This window comes from Macaca thibetana, chromosome 9, assembly GCF_024542745.1.
Source record: "Macaca thibetana thibetana isolate TM-01 chromosome 9, ASM2454274v1, whole genome shotgun sequence".
In the NCBI taxonomy this organism is placed as follows: domain Eukaryota; kingdom Metazoa; phylum Chordata; class Mammalia; order Primates; family Cercopithecidae; genus Macaca; species Macaca thibetana.
Genome location: NC_065586.1, coordinates 107,597,355 through 107,613,346, shown reverse-complemented (window position 1 = coordinate 107,613,346; position 15,992 = coordinate 107,597,355). Strand labels below are relative to the sequence as shown.

At 43.1% G+C, this 15,992-nt stretch overlaps 1 protein-coding gene across 9 annotated transcripts in view; it reads left to right on the top strand.

Moving 5' to 3' along the window:
* BBIP1 (BBSome interacting protein 1) overlaps positions 1 to 15,992 on the top strand; it is a 1,212,900-nt gene that overhangs the window by 648,538 nt on the left and 548,370 nt on the right. The window lies entirely within an intron of this gene.

Genomic DNA, 15,992 nt, shown 5'->3' with positions numbered 1-15,992 from the left:
AACTAAAGGATGACTTAGTAGGTGAAGAAAGGAGGATGCACTTTCTAGGCAGAGGGAAAGGCAATCTGTACAATCTGTAAATGTCCAGAGGAAAGACCATGCCATATTTAAACCCTGGACCAAAAATGCTATAACACTTGGAGTTCAGAGAGACAAGGAGAGAGTCAAGAAAGATGAAGCTGAAGAAGTCAAATAGTTTCCAGTTCCTTGCCATGACCTACCATGCCTGTGTGATTGGACCCTGACTGAGTACAGCAGGAAGTCCCGGATAGCTTTAGGCAGTGACTTGAAGACTGAGTTGTAGATCTAATATCAATCTAACTGAAATGGAAGGAGCAGACATGAGGAAGGCAAGACAGTATAGGGGATAAACAGTTAGGAGGCTGCTGCAATTATCCAGGTAGTAGATGATAATTGCTTGGTTAGGGTTGTGGAGGAAAAGGTGGAAAGGAGGGATGGATTTGAATGATGTGCATAAAATCACAAGAGTTGACAATAGATTAGACATAGCGAGACAGAGAAGAGGCCAAAGATGCTGTCTAGATTTTTTGAGTTGCACAGCTGTCTAGTACAGTAAATGTTGACTGAAATGGCTGACACAAGAGAAGCAGCCTGGTTTGGGGAAAAGGAAGGCAGTGAGTTTGCTTTGAACAAGTTGAAAGAGCCCAGATTGGGCTCTTGCTTCTCTGCTTTCTGCTCCATTCATAAGGGGACTTGAGGACTTCCTGTATTCCAGGTGGTGTGTCCTGTTCTCAAAGCCTCCCTAAAGGACTCAGAGTTTCAGGAACAACTGATTCCTTCCCAAATCCCTAATTAGAGGAGCTGGAATAACACAGTCACGCTCTCACCCTGTTGGCCACATTTGCAACAGAGCGGATTCACGGTTCAGAGCTACAGTGTTTGACCCTGTAATCTTCTCTTTGAAAATACATTTTATGCTTATTAAGCCCAAGTTTGGCAGTTGACTTAAGAGCCATAGTAAGAGCTTTTTACAGGAATAGACACACAGAGACCAAACGGAATTGGGAGCGGGGGAACAGCTAATCATTTGGGGTTTTCCACTGTTTATAGGAGAATCCCATCAACATCCCACAGGAACATAAGATTTCAAGTTTCCAGAAAAAGGAGTGGTTGTTTCTAGCTGAGGACATTAAGCAAAAACTTCCTGTAAAACTTGCATTTAAGTTGTCTCTTAGAGTATGAGTATGGTTTAGACAATTGTGATGGGAAAAAGAAAAAGTAAAAGAATTCAGGCTGAGGAAAAGGCAAGGACCAAGGCAGTAAGCAGGAAGATAGATGACATATCTCCTCCCCAGGCACCTTCCAGAAGCCTCTACTTATTACCTTGTCCTGAGTACAGAGCCCTTATCTATCCTTACTTAGTGAGAGTGATTGCCACCTGCAAAAAGTTTCAGCTCAGCAGCTGAAGCATGACCACACTGGACTAACATGCAAAGGGTTGAAGACCAGGAGAAAACAGAACTTGGAAAATATGATTTAACAATTATTATAGGAAACAGTATGGAGATTATTTAAATAACTCAAAGTAGAGCACTTTATCCAGCAATCCCTCTAATGGGTATTTATCCAAAGGAAAAGAAGTCATTGTGTGAAAAAGACACATGCACATACGTTTACAGCAGCACAATTCACAATTACAAAGACATGGAACCAACCTAAGTGCCCATCAACCAACAAGCAGACAAAGAAAATGTGGTATATAGTAACAAACCTGCACGTTGTGCACATGTACCCTAGAACTTAAAGTATAATAATAATAATAATAATAATAATAAATCTAGTCAAGAGGAAGAGAGAATTTGTTTCACCAGATGTTAAAACAAGCATCATGAGATGGAATATTTTTGTTCCTGATTGTCCAGAGTTGGAGCATATGCCTATCCTGAACCTGATATTTTAGCAGAGAAACTCCAATGTCCTGACCACCTGAGTTAGTGCATGGCACCTATTGCTCTCTGAAACTTTAGGATGAAGCAATTAGATGAGACTGGGAACAAAACAAACTAAAATAAAGTTGAGCCACTATTACGATAAGTAGTGGGAGTGAACCTTGAGAATAAATAACAAAAACCAAATGTCCAGCATTTTAGTATATTAAATGCCACTCTTCTTGCTTCTTACTTCTATGGGCATCATTTCTTGCTCTCAGTAACCTTTTTGTTTTTGGTATCATTATTGGTGAGCTCTCACTATGCACCGAAGTATTGTTAGAGGTCCTCAACACCCACTGACATGGGGATGGAAAGTGATGTTGAAATTATATTAATTAGGTGGCTGGCAAGATGGCTGAATAGGAACAACTCCAGTCTACAGCTCCCAGTGAAATCAGCACAGAAGGTGGGTGATTTCTGCATTTCCAAGTGAGGTACCCGGCTCTTCTCATTGGGACTGGTTAGATAGTGGGTGCAGCCCACAGAGGGTGAGCTGAAGCAGGGTGGGGCATAGCTTCACCTGGTAAGGGCAGGGGTTTGGGGAGCTCCCTCCCCTAGGCAAGGGAAGCCCTGAGGGACCATGCCATGAGGGATGGTGCATTCCCACCCAGATACTATGCTTTTCCCACAGTCTTCGCAACCCACAGACCAGGAGATTCCCTCAGGTGTCTACACCATCAGGGCCCTAAGTTTCAAGCACAAAACTGGGCGGCTATTTGGGCAGACACCAAACTAGCTGCAGGAGTTTTTTGTTTTTTGTTTTTTTTCTTTTCTTTTTCATACCCCAGTGGGGCTGGGAACACCAGTGAGACAGAACTGTTCACTCCCATGGAAAGACAGCTGAAGCCAGTGAGCCAAGTGGTCTAGCTCAAGGGATCCCACCCCCATGGAGTCCAGCAAGCTAAGATCCACTGGCTTGAAATTCTCACTGCCAGCACAGCAGTCTGAAGTAGACCTGGGACACTCGAGCTTGGTGCAGGGAGGGGTGTCCACCATTACTGAGGTTTGAGTAGGTGGTTTTCCCCTCACAGTGTAAACAAAGTCACTGGGAAGTTCGAACTGGGTGGAACTCACCACAGCTCGGCAAAGTCGCTGTAGCCAGACTGCCTCTCTAGATTCCTCCTCTCTGGGCAGGGCATCTCTGAAAGAAAGTCAGCAGCCCCGGTCAAGGGTTATAGATAAAACTCCCATCTCCCTGGGACAGAGCACCTGGGGGAAGGGGCAGCTGTGGGTACAGTGTCAGCAGACTTAAACCTTCCTACTTGCCAGCTCTGAAGAGAGCAGCGGATCTCCCAGCAGAGCTCTTGAGCTCTGCTAAGGGACAGACTGCCTCCTCAAGTGGGTCCCTGACCCCTGTAGCTCCTGACTAGGAGACACCTCACAGCAGGGGTCAACAGATACCTCATACAGGACAGCTCTGCCTGGTATCTGGTGCCACTTTGGGATGAAGCTTCCAGAAGAAGGAACAGGCAGCAACCTTGGCTGTTCTGCAGACTCCGCTGGTGATATCCAGGCAAACAGGGTCTGGAGTGAACCTCCAGCAAACTCCAGCAGACCTGCAACAGAGGGGCCTGACTGTTAGAAGGAAAATTAACAAACAGAAAGGAATAGCATCAAAATCAACAGAAAGGACATCCACACAGAAACCCCATCCAAAGGACACCAATAGCAAAGACCAAAGGTAGATAAACCCACGAAGATGTGGAAAAACCAGTGCAAAAAGGCTGAAAAAAAAATGTGGTATATATACACCATGGAATACTACTGAGCCATAAAAAGGAACAAAATAAGGTCTTTTGCAGCAACTTGGAGGAGGTAGAGGCCATTATTCTAAGTGAAATAACTCAGGAATGGAAAACCAAATAGTGTACATTCTCACTTATAAGTGGGAGATAAGCTGTGAGGATGCAAATACATGAGAATAATATAATGGACTTTGGGGACTCGAGGCGGAAGGTTGGGAAGGGGGTGATATGGTTGGGCTTTGTGTCCCCACCAAAATCTCATATTGAATTGTAATCCCCACATGCAGAGGGAGGGATCTGGTGGGAGGTGATTGGATCATGGAGGCAATTTCCCCCAGGTTGTTCTTGTGATAGTGCAGGAGTTATCATGAGATCTGATGGATTAAAAGTGGCAGTCTCCCCTGCATTCTTTCTCTTTCTCTCTCTCTGCCTCTCTCTCTCCTGCTGCCTTGTGAAGAAGGTGCCTTCTTCCCCTTCACCTTCCGCCATGATTATAAGTGTCCTAAGGCCTCCCCAGCCATATAGAACTGAGTCAATTCAAGCTCTTTTGTTTATAAATTACCCAGTCTCAGGTAGTATCTTTATAGCAGTATGAAAATGGACTGATACAGGGGAGAGGGAAAAAAAGACAACATATTGTGTACAGTGTACATTGCTTGGTTGACAGGAGCACTAAAATCTCAGAAATCACCATGAAAGAACTGACCCATGTAACCGAAAACCACTTGTACCCCAAAAATGACTGAAACAAAAAAAAAATTAAAAAGGAAATGTCTTATTTTCTACCTGCCTTCTCTTCTTCTACATCTACACATGTGCTAGAATAGCCTATTCATTATTGCCTAAACATATCCTTTAGTTTTCTCTCCCCCTACCTTTAATTATACTGTTCTCTCTGCCCGAAGTATTCTTCTTCCATCACTTTCTGTTCAAATCTTGCATCTCCTCCATGGTACTAGATCCAACTCAAAGACTACATCCACAGTAGCCATCCTTCATTCCCCAGTCAGAGATGGCACTTCCCTTCCAGCAACTTCCCCATGTGCTTCTCATTTGATGTCTCACTCTCCAAGCTTACGTTTGGTCATGTTGGAGTCATGCTACAAACACTTCTTGTGCCAGAACTATGTCTAATTCCTCTTCAGAGGCCCAGAAAAACCTTGCACACAAGTGAGAGCTTCATAAATGTTAAATAAATGAAAGGCCAAGCCTAAATCAAGAACTCCTGGGTCCTCTTTCCAGTTCTAACTCTGAACTACAAAACACAGGAGTAATGTAAAGCCTACAACATCCACCAAATACTTCTCTTCCATAGCCTGAAACCATGATAGCAAAACTCTGAGCACCTAGGGTGTTTGTAGCCAAATTTACTTTTACTTTTTCTGAGTTTCGCAGTTTTATCTTGTGAGAAAAATTTTTTCCTGACAGTATGTTGGTAGTTCCTCTGCCCTCATGTACTATACCTGGTGGTAGAGAAGAGATGACTGTGGCAGGGAATGTCTTGTTCCTCTGCCCACCAGGCTGCTCAAGCTGAGGTCCAAATGCCACTGTGTACATGTGCCTGTATATGCCCTATGTACCCATGTGCAGGAAAGTGCATGTGTGACCATGGACATGTACAAAGATGAAGGTGCAGTCACTGGCATATGCCATACCCTTACCAAGCCAATCCTCTATTTTGGAATATTTTGGCTTTGGCCAGAGAGAGAGAAAGAGAGAATCTGTTCCCCAGTGATAATCACGTTACTGAAAACCACCAGGAGTCATCATATTTATCTTTCTCATTTATCCAAACCCCAAACAGCCTTCTGCAGCAAATCACATTTCAGCATGGCAGATTATTCTGTCTGTAGCATAAACTTCTCATTGCATCTCTCTCAGGAGAAGCCTCTCTAGGTAAATATAAATCTTACTCTAATAGCAACATTTGGAGAAGTAATGTTATTTGCCCTGATTTAGAGAAAACACAACATAGTCTCTAGCAAAGCTGATCCTTTCTTTCGAAATTAATCAAAGGCACACAGAAGCAACACAAATGTTTCTCTGGCAGAGTGAAGTGCTGGTATGTGTGTGGGGGTGGTTGGGTGGGAAGGAAGGGGTCGGGGGGATCTTGAATTATTCCAGCCTTCTAACCCTCCCTCTGTGGAGGAGGCAGAGGAGTGGGATCCTTCTTTTTTATTCTTGTGATGTGAGTGGTTTCTGCAGACCAGTTCATAAGATTCACATAGAGTTGAGAAAGATCAAATGACTATTTCTCCTCAGCATGTGGAGGTAAGCCTTTGAGAGTGCGGTGAAGGAGCAGACAATTACCTTCTGGAGGAGAGATGGGGTTTTAATGACCACAGCTTGATGGGAGGGAGGGACCCTGTGAGCCTATTTCCTGCCTGGCAGAGTCGCTGCCTTTCTGACCCTTTTCCACCTCTAGCCCCTGGGGAGAGGGAGACAGAGTTTGTAATCAATGACTGATTGATTAAATAAATAACAGTGCCGGCTGTTCTAAAGCATCACTTGCTGCAACCAGCTTGAAAGCCTGGGCACTGGAGTCAGACTTGCTAAACCTACATCCCAACACTCCCGCTTACAAGCCAGGTGATCCTGAACTCATTACTTACCCTCCCTATGCTTCAATTTCCTTATTTACAAGCTGAATTGCCAAAATGGTTGTGAGTATTGAATGAGTTAATGTGTGGACCTAGAGCAGCCTGTGATGCACTGGAGAGTGTCAACCATATTATTATCATTTTTCATAGCACTGATGAAACCCTCCATGTGAACCTCTTTCTGGCCCACATTCTTGTGAAAACCACGTTATACAAAAGAGCATTAAATGTGTAGATTAACAAACGTGATGGGTTACAAAAAAGCTGCCAAGGGCTTAGGACAGGAGGACAGTAAGAGTTAACCCATCTGTTCCTCCATGGTCTAAGATCTTTTAGAATTCAGGCCAAATACATACTAAAATGTTCTATTTTTCTTGGGTTGGTTATATAGAATCCACTTTTGTGATCAGAGACCATTTTCTGTCTTCCAAAGTGAAAGTGTGCTTCTAACTACATTCAGGATTGGAAAGAATGTAAGAGGAAGAATCAGGTCTGAATTTAACATCAGTGGGCCATGGGATTTTTACAAGTCCCTTCTCTGCTGTGGGCCTCAGTTTCCCCATCTCTGTAATGAGGAGGGTGTTGTCAATGGCCTTTGAAGAACCACCCAGCCTCTGCCAGTCCATCACCACCTGCATGTTCTAGGTAGGCTTTGTGTTGTGACTGAACTTCAGAAGTGCACAAGTTGGGGGTCACCCCCAATGCCCCAGGACTCAGGCTGGAGAAGCGAGCAAAGAGTCAATGACTTCTTTGGTTGTTGGCATCTCAGTAGTTTTGTTAATGCTCATGGGGCCAGCAGAGTGATAACAAGTGTGGGTCTCCTGCCCCATTCTTCCAGTTGCACTCTCATGGTGAGACAGGATCAATATCAAAGACTGAGTAAAGGAATTAGCTATTGTGTGTCAGTCACTTCCCTCTGGAGAGCTGATGGTTCTCAGGCTTCTTCATTGCATGACCCTCTGTGAGGTCCTTGGGTGCCCAGATTCTAACTATCTTACCTTCCAGAGGACACTGCTCATGGTACAGGCCTTGCTGTCCCCAACAGCCTCTGACAACTCTGTACTTCATCTCTGTACTTAATTTCCTTCTTGTCCTGGGCCTTCTGTCAAGCCAAGAGCTGGTGACCAGAGAGAGCAGAGGCTGGCCCAGCTTCACTCTGGGTTTCCATCTCCCTAAAACCACTGGTTTCTCTTAACAATTTCAGAGCAGGGTTTTAAAACTCCATGTTTGAAATGCAGTAGAGCACTGCTATCTCGATAAGGCAAGAGAGTTGAGTCTACCTCAGCAATCAGACAATGCATCATTTGATAAATCCTCAAACAAGAATTAGGCACCTGCCACATGCTAATAACAGTCGAGTAATCTTTGAATGCAAACTGGATATTATAAAAGCCTCTTCACACTTTTTATCTCTTTAATATTTACAATAACCTTATACATCTACTAGAACAGTAGATATTTTATAATGACGCTCAGAAAACTCTATGAATATGCTGGCAAGTGACACAACCAGGACTCAACCCAGAGATATTATAAGTACAATAGGAAATACGAAAAAACAAAGGACCTAGCTCCTGCCTCTAAGAGTGAATATCCTGTTGGGGAAAAAGAATGTGGGCTCCATCTGGCTTTGTCCTGTACTACTGTTTGATAGTTTAATGCCCAATGATAGATAACATATTATGCAGATTATGAGATATAAGAGTTAGCTCACTCTGGCCTGGGAAGTGAGGAAAACTTGAAAGGGCTTCCGGCCAGGCTTTGGAAGATAGGGAGGGATCCTGTAAGCAAGGGGAGACCTGATCAGATGAGAAAAATAGCACTATCAAAGGCCACCCAACCATGCCCTTCAAGATCCTATTTCCTTCTAGTTATCCTTGACTAAAGATGCAGGCTTGCATTATGGAAAAGGACATGAGAAGAAATTGCTCAGGTATTTCCTCACATTCAGAGCTGTGACTGGCCTGGAGATCTGGGGACTATCTGCATGGGAACGTGATCCAGGAAACAGCACTAGAAAATGGTTCTAGCAATATATGGTGAAGTTCAAATTAAAGTTGGCTTGACTATTCCTAAGAGACAGCACCTTAAACATTTTACCAAGTGCTATTTGTGATAGAAAATATAAAGACACACCCTATTTTGCTCACCTGTTTGGATTTTTAAAATTCATGCTCTGCTTATGTAATTCTAGAACATATTCATGTTTATTTCAATCCACTTATTTATAAATTCTGCAGATATTTGAGCCCCTGCTCTGGGTTAGTTACTGTTCTGGGCACTGAGAAAAAAAGCAGTGAAAATCCATACAGTCAACTCATGAAGTTGCATTTCTGAGTTTTTTTCTACATTTCAGTAGAAAATGATCTCTTGGAAATATATGGCATCCATTTGGGGCTTCCCACAGCACAATGCCTGCCCACATTTAAGGAGTGGAGTCCTCAGAAGACACTCATCCAACCCATGGAAATAAGAAAGACTTTGCTCTTTTAAGGAATTTTCTGTCAAATATGGGTACAATCTTCCAAAGCTGCACATCAGTAAGAGTCTTACTGTCTTCCTCTTCAATTATCAACAACCCTTAGGAAGAACCAAACCCTGGTCCTATGATCTCTCAATGTTCCCAAATTATGCTTCTATTTGTCAGGATTTCTTGGCTGCCAATAACAGAAAATCTAATCCCAATGGCCTCAACAGTAAGTACCACCATGTTCTGTATCTTATCTGACATGGGATGTATGATGGAGTGTTCCCAAGGGGACTAATTCGGTGTTCAAACCAGCATCACCAAGTCACATTCTTTCCACCCTTGTTTGCTGTCACACTCAGCATGCTAGCTAGCTTGATCTCTAGGTTGGCTCTTTCATGGCCCTAAGAAAACTACATACAACATTTTTGACGGTCATATGCAAGTATCAGCTGGAGAGAGAAGAGCCCATTTTCTCTAAGTGCCTTTTGTTTGGTTGATTGTTTTTGGAGTGAGAAAGTCTTATCCAGAAGACCCCTCTGTGGAATTCCCCTCACATCTTCTCTGTCAGACCTGAGTCATATGACTTCCCCTAAACCAGTGCCTGGCAAGGCAAATGGGATTACCATGATTAGCTGCCATGTGCTTTGAAAGATGTGGGGATATTTTCCTATGCTGGAAGATGAATCTTGACTAAATATTTTTAAGCAAGGAGGAAGGGAGAAAGGAGAAATGCCTTCTGAGTGGATAGTGAAGGGTTCTGACACCATGGTTTCCTCTCATATGCTGAATTCCAAGATGGCGCTACTTGGTGTCATGTAAAATGTTTGCATCCTACATGCCAAACATTGTCCTAGACACTATAAAAGACATTGATTCCAGGTGCCTTCTGAGTTTTTCTTCAAAACTCCTCTCATAATCTGAAATTTTTTCTGCTTATTTGTTAGTTTGCCTCACCAGCTGCAATGCAAACTCTAGGAAGGTAGTGACCATGTGACTCTTGTTCATTGTTTCAACATATACGGCAGCACATGGCACACAATTGGCACTCAGTGAACATTTTTGAATAAGTAAATAGGTGAATTCCTTACAAGATGCAATATTCTCCCTATTCTTCCATAGCCATTCTTCTTATTTTCCTTTTGGGGAAATTGGTCAATAAAACTTAGGTAACTTGCTCAAGATCACTCAGGGAACATGTGGTAAAGTCAAACTTTAAACCTAGGTCTGTTAGATTCCACGTCCTTGTTCTGTCCCCAGTGCTATATTCCCTGACCTTGCATGAATACAGCCTTTGATTTAATGAGTCCTCTTCCTTGAACAGCTACAAACCCCTTAGTCTCTACCTGCAGTCATGCTCTCAGTTACCTCTGCTCCTGCTCTTCTCTTGGTCTGGAACCTTTTCTTCCCACCAGTGCAGAGCTTCTCCCCACCCTGTACACATCCATGCCCAAAGTTTAGCCCAGGTCCCTCCCTCTTCCTGACACTATCATCTTGCCTTCATTTTTTCATCCTCTACCTCTAGCTCTTCTACCTCCCCAGGGAGAATGCAAATCCTCAACTACCCCATGGCCTTGAGAGAATAATGACTATGATCTCAGGTTCTATGGCCGGACTTGCTGTGTGCAAATCCCAGCTCCTGTTGCTGATTTGTGTGATCCTGGGCAAGCTTCTTTGCTTCTTTGGGCTTCTTTGCTGATCTGAAAAATGGGGATAACCATGGAATGCACAGCATAGAGTTGTTATGAAGACTGAGTCACCACGTACAAAAGTCTTAATGCAAAGCACATGGTAAGAGTCATTTAAATATCGACTATGATTTTTCATTTTTCTTATTTTCTTTCTTAGCAGTGCCAGGCACTTAAAGGATGTTGAAGAAATTCCTGCTAGCACAAATTTGCTAATTCTCTGCCTGCTTCCTCAGTATATGGTATTTCTCCCATACTGTCCTGCAAATTTCAAGGACAGGCATTGTTAGCGTTTTCTCCTTCCTCTGTACCCTTTCAGGGTCTACCGTAGTGATAAGAGCCCGACAGGCACTTAATAAATCCTTATGAAAATGAACAAACCAAAAAAGCCCTGGGCTTCAAAGAAAATTCTCATTTGAATTTCTTTTCTGCCTTTCCTCTTTCCTTTAATTGTGCATCTCTTCTTCCCTTCTGAAAATCAGATTAAGCCCCACTGAGGCTAAGCCGATAGGGTTTCAAGTCATTTTGTTAATGGATGTAAATTGACTGTAATCCTTTTGTTTCATGGCTACTGATGGTTGGTCAGGCAGGTGACTGAGATGAAGATTTTAATCATGCCCAAAATGTGATACCAGCTTAGAAAGTGCCAGTCCTCCACTACACCACAGAGTCATTTATGATGATGCTGCAGTCGGAAAGAACCCCAAGAAACCTTAATTGGCCTTTGGCTAATTTCAGAAACCAGCCTTCTTTGTAATTTGCTGCAAAACTGGTACAATTCCCTGAAATAAGATCAGCGAGAATGTTACAGAAAATGGCTCAAGGCCAGATCTGTGCACCACAGATTCATTAAGGATGCCGGAGCTAGATTTAGCTTCCAATGCGCTTGTCTTTGGGAGCACTGGTTTCCTATTAGGACTTGACTTTTAAAGGCCACAGAAAGAGTTGCTCCCAGCAAGGTTTTGCAGCTGCCCCTTTGGTCCACACTTTAGTGACCCCAGAGAGAAACACTGGTGAGAGAGAAAAACAGGATACTTGATTCACTTTGGGCAGGAGTCTGTGTCCCCACAAAGGTGAGTCTGGAATTGAAATTTATAAAATGAGAACATATAGAGCATGTCAGCTGAGGCCATTCCAGGTGACACCTGGGCTGACACACATACAGTAAGGCCTCATTAACTTAGAACAGGGATGGCAAATGGGTTTCATTTCATATGACATTTCTGATCAATTACAGTGGAGAACACTGTGTTCAGAGGGATTCTCCCACTGTATCTCAGCTCAACAAGAAAGAATGCTGTGATCATTCAGCAATGTCTGATGTGGCAAAGGCATAGGAAGTGAACCCATATGCCAAGTGTTTGCAGTCTTTGACTGCAATAATGGAGTGGAATAATGGAGACAGAGTAGATTTCTGTCCAAAATGTTGAAAAATCTATAAAGCTCTGTTGTGTTTTTTCACATACTGTTTTCCATGGTAAACAGTAATATAAATCATAAATAGGAATGTCCAAAGTTAGAGCACTTATTTAAAAGTTTTTATTCAGTGGACTCTCACATTTTGTGTTTTATATCATTGGAAAACCTCTATCATGAGATCCTATTGATGGTTTATCAGTGAGGGAGACCATCAATACGGAGGAGCTGTTCTATGGTAATGAAGGAGAGAAACCAAATTCCCTGTGTCGCTCACAGAAGACTCCTCCCTGGGTACCGTCACCTTGAAACAAACCCTATACACCTACCCCCTATTTCCATGGGTTCAGGCAACCCTTACAAAAGACAGCTCTTGCTCATTCTCACCATTTGCTGAAGGAAGCAGCAGCTGATGAGTAACTCACCTGTTTCGCTTGCCATCTGCGTCACTGGTTCAGACCAGTAGGAGGGAACCCAGGAGCTGAGCAAGAGGAAAGTCGCTCCACCAAAGGTAGCTCCAGCTCTGCTGCTGACACTGCCCGGTGTTAGCTCTGACAGCTGTTAGGCAAATCCACTCCTCCACTACTGTTCATGATGACAGCTTGAAATGGGGCTGGGGATATTCTCCCTTTCCTGAGTAGAGAGAATGAGGGAAATCAACACAGCAAGAGACATCTTCTCTGCATATTTTGTGGGTACCTGCAGGCTAATGGAAAAGGCACCAATGATTCAGAGTAGGAGGTTTCTGTGCCAGTCTGAGCCTGGAGTGCCAGAGACTGGCAGTAGCCCTGGAATAAAGACAGTGCAAAGATTTCTAAAGACATTTCAATCTTTTCAAAACCTGGGCTTGAATGTTTCAGTGCAAGTCAAGGGAGGGAAGAGGGGATTTTTGGAAAGCAGCTGCCAGAAGTTCCACCTTCCAGCTGATGAGCTTCCCTTTCAGGCTGATGAAAGCAAGACAACTTCTTCAGCTTCACCAAGAAAGATACTTAGTAAAAGTCAACTGAGTCAGGCTAGAGATCAGCTCAGAAAAGCCACTGCCCTCCTCTCTCTCTCCCCACTGTGACATCAATAGCTGCAGAATCATCCCTGGTTTCTAATAAACTTGATGAAAATATGAATAACAGTTTTTTTCTGTTCACCTTCTCATGAAGTGGAAAATTCCTTAAATTGGGGGGAGCGGTTAGTGAGTGGACCAGTCTAGTTGGAAATTAAGTTAAATTCAATTAATTTACATAAATAAATTGGGTTACTTTGGTATTGTAATTAATTCTTGCTTTGTAAAGTGAAGTTTGTCCCTGCAGACTGTGTCACAGAATGTGCCATGAGAAACTGCCCTAATCTTACTGACAGCCTGGCTTCAAAGTCACCAGCAGATGGATTCGAAGCTCTTCGAGGACAGAGTCAAGGCTGATACTGTTCTTTTGGATAATCAGGTATTCACTTGGCAAATATTTATTGAGTGTCTACGCTGGTCGTCCACCAGTATACACATGGTGCTTAAAAGTAGATACGATAGATGTCCCTTCACTGATCTTATGATCTGGCTGAGGAGGGACAGGTTATAAATAAGGAATCCAACCAATAACAAAATCCTTTCAGGTGATGACAAATGCTATCTTATACTATAAAAATTAGAAAATAAAAAGCAGTGAGAAAGGCCCCTTGAGGTTGGTGGCTCAGGGAAGAGGTGGTACCTAGACAATAGAGAATCAGCCTAACTCCTAGCAGAGGAAATGTCAAGTGCAAGGTGCCACAGGCAGGCAGGCTCAGTGGTACCAGAAACAGAAGGAAGACCAACATCACCAGAACCTGGTAAGTGAGAGGGAGAAAGACATAAGAGGAGGCAGGAAGGGCAAAGAGGGGCTTGGTCAATAAGAAGCCATTGGAACATTTTAAGGTTTTAATCAGTGCTCTGATTAATATTTTAAAAGGTCATTCTAGCTTCTTTTAGAAAATGGATTGTAAAGACTAACAATAGATGCATCTTACATGTACATTATCATTCTAAATCTGGGAGGGGGGCAGGTGAATGAGTGTTGAGCAAAAGTACACAGGCAAGAATTAGCTGACTCTAATTCATGGGTACAGGATAAGCTGCTACAACAAAAAGGTCTCACAATACAACAGCTTGAACAATATAGTTTATCTTCCTGTTGATAAGTCCATAGATGAATAGTCCAGGGTTTGCGAGATGGTGCTTCTCTACAAACTCATCAAGGACACAGACCACTGAGTTGACCCAGCCTATGGCTTCCATCTCTGAATCCCAGACAAATGCTTTAAGTTTTGCTATTTCCCAGCCACGAAGAGGCAGACAAAGGGAGAACTCCAGAAAGTGTCTGGTCAATGTTTAATAGCTGGCTCTCCGAGAGGGAAAAAACAAACCCTGATTTGTAGCATTTGCTGATGTCCATGGTCTAAATACTTCTACCATGACCGATTTCAGACTATCAGCTGGGCCTCTCTGAACTCAGAGTTGGAAAGAAATGCATACAGTGAGGTCTCACAGGCCAAGTATGAGCAGGCTCAGTATACCACTGACCTCAGGACAGAAAAGAAATCCCTTACAAGTAAAAGCTTTTGCTAATTCTGCTAAAAGAAGTAAAAGCTTCTGCTACAAGCTTGAACTATTCTCATATAGCGTGATAAGGCACACCACACTCAAGAACACTAGACTATAGAGTCTGGGAGAAGCTACATATTAATTAGTGAAAAGGGGTTCAAAACTTTACTGAACTTCCCAGAAGAGAAATATTTTAAATGATGGGGGTAGAACACAGGGAATTTTTAGGCTGGTAAAAGTATCGTGTGTGGTACAGTAATGGTGGCTACACGTCATTATACATTTGTCAAAAATCTGCAGAATGTATCACACAAAGAGTGAACGTTAATGTAAACTATAGACTTTACTTAGTAATAATATATTAATATTGGCTCATCAATTTTAACAAACGCAAGAGGTTGAAAAGAAGGGAAATTAGGCCGGGCGCGGTGGCTCACGCCTGTAATCCCAGCACTTTGGGAGGCCGAGGCGGGCGGATCACAAGGTCAGGAGATCGAGACCATGGTGAAACCCCGTCTCTACTAAAAATAGAAAAAAATTAGCCGGGCGCAGTGGCGGGCACCTGTAGTCCCAGCTACTCGGGAGGCTGAGGCCGGAGAATGGCGTGAACCCGGGAAGCGGAGCTTGCAGTGAGCCAAGATTGCGCCACTGCACTCCAGCCTGGGCGACAGAGCGAGACTCCGTCTCAAAAAAAAAAAAAAAAAAAAAAAAAAAAAGAAAAGAAGGGAAATTGTGGGGGATGAGGGAGAATATTGGAACTCTTTATACTTGCTGCTAAACTTTTCTATAAGTCTAAAACTGCTCAAAAACATTAACTATATTATATCAATTAAAAATATTTGTAGGGGAAAGATCACCATGTATATGTACATAAATGTGAAAGTGTGTGCATAGGTATGCTAGTGAGTATGCCTGTGTTTGTGTTGGTGCATATGTGTGTCGGGTGGGTATAGGGTGATAGGAGAGACTTCTTCATCGGCCTGGTGACAGGAGAGCTAACTGGCTCACTGTGCTGCCCCTGAACCTCAGACCCAACAGAGAAAGCCCAAAAGCAATCCTTTGGAAGAAATGCCCATCTTGCCTCAGTCAACATGGCGCCTTCCTCCATAAGCACACTAATTAGGGGCTTATTAATGTGGGCCTGCCTGAGGCTGCACTTTCATTGACTAGATATTTCCCATGAGAGTTCCCCTAAAGCAGGGGTCCCCCAGCCTTTCATCCCTTTATTTGTAATTCCCCTATCTGCAATTATATTGGACATAACCATCCACGTGTATTCTGATCTTGGAGGGGAAGGAGCACCAAGATGGAGCTTGAGAGGAATCACTATCCTCTTCTCCCTTTGTCCTTATCCCAAAGACAAATAACCATAAAGGATAATCTATATTGCTATCGAAAATATCCAATTTCCTTGCTGTTATACTATGGCCTATATGATAGTCCTCCTCCAGAACCTGTGAATATGCTCCTTATATGATAAAAGAGACTTTGCAGATGTAATTAAGGATCTTGAGATGGGAGATTATCCCATTTTATCTCAAGATGGGATAATCTAGCC